Below are 5,000 nucleotides of genomic sequence, written 5' to 3'. Positions count from 1 at the left end.
CCAGGCAACGGCGGCCATCTTGGTTCCAAACAAAGAAAATCATTACTTTTCATTCTTCATGCTGGCTAGAACTCTTCATTCCCTTTTCATATGCCTTTTGATCAGAATGTGTAAAAGTCAAAACATGATCAAATTTATGTGTTTTTTTCCCCTCTGGATACGCTTTTTATGCTCGCCGGAGAAATATTTCATAAGGGCGTCCGCCATTGTTCCGATAGTTTAGAGCCAGTGTTGCTAAGTTACCATGTGTCATTAGGAAGGAAGTGACGGTACGACTATTGAATCCTATTCATATAATATTATAAATTTGACCATCGACTGACTCGAAATAAAACAGTAAACAACCCCACGGTGTGCTATATATCATCTAATAACTCTCTACTCTACATAACAATGATAAGTTGACCAGCTGTGGCCTGTTCCAAATGATGGACAGCGGTCAGCAATAAGTCGTCGCACGTAATAGTAATATAATACACACTGGACAATAATCCAACACGGTATTGTGAGATGCATGCTGCGTGCTAACACGAACTCCCAACGATACCATCACCACAACAACAACAATAATAATAATAATAAATTAAATGTCATCCTGAAACGGTCACTGTGACACGAATAGGCCAATATTATATATTATAATAATATAGCCTAATAATATTATGTGGACATAATTTCATACGTTATCATTGTGAGTAGATTATAACAGTCACTGTGTGTCACCCATCGTCTCAAAGCGGTAATATATTGGGATGACTTATGTGCTACAAATTGTCTGTATAGAGGGAACGAAGATGAATGACGGTCACTCAGCTCTTTATTATCATTTTAGACAACCTGTTGGTGATTAGTTCTCACTAAATTATACCAATCAGACTATAAACGACGGATTTAAATGACTCTCATCTTGGGAAAGACTCTCAAACCCGGGACTAAACGAAAACCTCGCGCGGTCCCAGGTTTGAGAAATTTTTCCAAGACGAGTAGGTACATCTAAATCTATCGATATTTGAAGGACGAATTTTTTTGTTTTCCTGGCCAAATTTTAAATATTTGTCTTTCAACATTCGTAGAAATACGATTTTTCGGCTCTAACTAGAGAACTGCATTCGCCTCTTTGGCTCAATTTAAATCTTGTTGAAAAGGAAAGTTTGATCCTTAGAAACTAGATTTAGGACTTAGGGAGCATTTTTGGATCTTATTGAAGGCAAATTATTTATGTATAGATCTAGATAGTTTGCGCTTGGCTAAGAAGCTCATAACATTGCCATCCGGAAGTATAACGGACCAACACACATAACTGTTTATAGTCAGGTTAATACAGTTCAGTGAGCATTAATCATAAACGTGGATGGCAAAAAAACAATAACAAAGACCCGAGTGACGTCATCTTCGAACCATCCATAAAGCTATTTAAAGTGACTTTTATCTTTTTTTTTCCCCCTTGGAAACTACGCGAGAGAATGTGAGTAAAGAGCCTTTTCCAAGGACTCAACTATGCGCCGAGCATAGGAGGACGGAACCCAGGACCTTCCGATCCGAAAGCGAGTGCCATACCACAAGACCACATAATCGTGAAACCGAGTTGACATGGTGAGTTACAAATATCTACGAACTTATTAAAAATCGGACATGTTTGCTGTCATGTTATTGGCGAGCAGGTCGGCGATAACGACGGAATTGTTTCGCAATTTAGTATCTGCATCATTTAATAATAATAACGTGTAAACGGGGAGGTGGAGGTGAGGGGACGAGAGGGTTGGGGGGGGGGGGGGGGGGGGGGGGGGGTTGGGGAATAGAGGGGCGGAGCGGAGTAGGTATTTAGATATTTATTATAGTAATATACACACGCGTTGACATCTGGATGACTCGGGTCAATAAAGTTGTGTTGTTTTTTGTAATTGCATAACGACAGACCGATAAAGATGCGCACGCATGATCTGAAATGAATGAATGAATGAAAAAAAAAAAAAATAAATAAATAAATAAATAAAAGTTGTAATTCAGAGCCATAAGACCCTCGGTTTCTTACAGGTTTAACGGACAATTACAATTTCTTGCTACCCTTTAGATAGGATGTTTGTTAGTCTATCGGTCGTAAGGTCTTTCCGCCATATATGAACAGACCCAGCTACCCAATCACTGCTGAGTGGACAGGATAAAAAAAGAAGCGAAGATTCTATAAACTGAGTTATCTGGGCTTAAATTTAAATTGTAATACTCTTTTTTCCCCAACAAAATAAATAATAATAATAATAATAATAATAATAATAATAATAATAATAATAATAATAATAATAATAATAATAATAATAATAATAATAATAATAATAATAATAAAAACTTATATAGCGCTATAACTCGAGACACCAGACTCTCAATAAATAAATAAATAAAAATTTAAAAAAATATACAGTGAAAGTTTTCATGCCAAAATGAGAGAAATATGTGTTTTGTCTGCATTGAAACGTCCTGCCCAGGCCATGTCTTGCACTGCTTGCTGTCCCGCAGTGAAGGGGAATTGTTTGTTTTCGGGGAGTTTGCTGGCCGCCGCGTCAAACCACGGACATCGTCCAAAATAAATAAGTTTGGAGGCAGCAGCTTGGAATAATGGTGTGGGTGAGTGCTGGGTGGGTGGGTGGGTAAGTTGGTTGGTGAGTGAGTAAATGAGTTACTTAGTGAGTGAGTGAGTGAGTGAGTGAGTGAGTGAGTGAGTGAATAAATAAGTGAGTGAGTAAATGAGTGAATAAGTGTGTGAGTGACTGAGTGAGTAAATGAGTGAATAAGTGAGAGAGCAAATGAGTGAATAAATGAGTGAGTGAGTAATTGAGTGAGTAAATGAGTGAATAAGTGTGTGAGTGATTGAGTAATAAATGAGTGAATAAAAAAGTGAGTGAGTGAGTGAGTAAATGAGTGAATAAAAAAGTGAGTGAGTGAGTGAGTAAATGAGTGAATAAGTGTGTGAGTAAATGAGTAAGCAAGTGAGCCGGAAAGTAAATGAGTGAGAGAATGAGTGAGGGAGTAAGTGTTGATGATTGTGTAAGTTGGTGGTCAGTGAGTAAGTCAGTGAATGAGTTGCTGGTTGGTTAGTAAGTGAGTTGCTGGTTGGTTCAGTGCTTGGAAAGGGAGTGAGTTGGAGGGTTTGTGAATGAGTGATGGAGCGAGTAAGTGAGTACGTGAGAAAGTGAGTGAATGAATGAATGGATGAATGGATGGGTGACTGAGAAGGCAACGAAGTGAGTGCACAAGACGATAAACCATGGTAAAACACATATTGTGTCACCCCTCTCCCTAAATAATAACGCGTAGTCTAATAATGATATCAAGTTTACAATAATAATTTGTGAAGTCAGATTATCAAACGTTAAATTTAAGGCAAAATTAAATTTTTTTGAAAAAAGAAGTATCAATTAAATATATTTATGAAAATGTCTTTTTTTTTACTCAGAGATGACGAAACAGGACTCGATTGAGGGGTAGAATAAAAGATTTCTTACACTCGTGCGTTTTGGAATTCGAACTTTGTTCCCAACGCGTACTCTCAAGCTCTTGCAACGGTTGGGAACACGTCCGGAATTTCAAAAAGCAAGTAAGAGTGTAAAAATCGTATAGATAGAACGAAGATGACGTCACTCAAGCCTTTGTTATTGTATTTTGCCATCCGGGTTTGTGAGTGATCAGTGAGACTGTATTAACCAGTCTATAAAAGTTCATGGTTCCACATAGTTTTGTGTGTTGGTCCGTTATACTTCCGGATGGCAATGTTGTGAACTTATTAGTCAAGTGCATACTATCCATATTATAGCAGGTTGAATCCGTGGAGATGCGCTATATAAATGCCCACATTTGTTTACTTATTATTAATGCTGTACAGGGTAAAGGAATGGCCATGTTATAAGTCGGTGAGTGAAGAACTCATTGAGTGAGTAAATAAACGAGAGTCGAGTCGAGTCCATTGCGGACATGAACTTTCCATGGCCTCGTGGGTTGGTGTGTGCGGGAGCGGGGGGAGGGGTGGATGATTTGGAAGGGGCAGGGTGGAAAAGGGTGGGGCGAGGCTAAAATGGCGAGTCCAAATTATGAGACTACGCATTCAAAATGAAATTATGAGCCTGTAATATCGACTTGCTAAAATTGTGGCAGCGACAAGTATTTTCTTCTTATTATTTTTGAACATGACGACAGTAGATATTACAATTTCAGTGGAAAGAGTTTATAGAAAGTACGAAGTTGCCGTCAATCAGTTCTTTGTTATTGTTTTTGCCATCCATGTTTATGAGTAATTGGATTCAAAAGTCTGATGTCACGTCGCCCAGCAACGGCGGCCAACGTGGTTCTAAACAAAGAAAACCGGTCCTTGTTATTCTTCATGCTGGCTAGAACTTTTCATATGTCTTGTGATCAGAATGTGTAAAAGTCAAAACATGATCAGATTTAGAATGTTTTGGTTTTTTTTTCTGGATACGCTTTTATGTTCGTCGGAGAAATGTTTCACGAGGGCGTCCGCCATTGTTCCGATAGTTTAGAGCCCGTTACTAAGTCACTATGCGTCATTATGAGGGAAGTGACATTGTTGAAGCTATTGTGGCAGCAACAGTTATTATTTTTTTTTTTTCAATATATATTATTATTTTTAACATGACGACAGTAGATATTACAATTTCAGTGCAAAGAGGTGAAAGGTAGTACGAAGTTGACGTCAATCAGGTCTTTGTTTTTGTTTTTGCCATCCACGTTTACGAGTAATTCTCACTAAACTGTTTGTATTAACCAGACTATAGATAGAATGCAGTTGACGTCACTCGGGTCTTTGTTATTGATTTTGACATTCATGTTTATTATGAGTAATTCTCATTAAACTGTATTGTCCAGATTATAAACGTTCTTGGTAACACACAATTTTGTGTGTTGGTCCATTATATTTCCGGATGGCAATGTTGTGAGTTCCTTAGTCGAGCGTATACTATCTATAAACGTTCAAGGTTACACATAGTTTTGTG

At 38.0% G+C, this 5,000-nt stretch overlaps 1 protein-coding gene across 3 annotated transcripts in view; it reads right to left on the bottom strand.

Annotated features, from left to right (window-relative positions):
• Positions 1-5,000, bottom strand: part of LOC144974565 (uncharacterized) — a 166,690-nt gene that overhangs the window by 17,967 nt on the left and 143,723 nt on the right. The window lies entirely within an intron of this gene.

This window comes from Berghia stephanieae, chromosome 6, assembly GCF_034508935.2.
Source record: "Berghia stephanieae isolate SIO BIC M18660-M18661 chromosome 6, UCSD_Bste_1.3, whole genome shotgun sequence".
Lineage (NCBI taxonomy): Eukaryota > Metazoa > Mollusca > Gastropoda > Nudibranchia > Aeolidiidae > Berghia > Berghia stephanieae.
The sequence above is the reverse complement of the archived record's forward strand: the minus strand, read 5'-3'. Positions and strand labels throughout refer to the sequence as shown.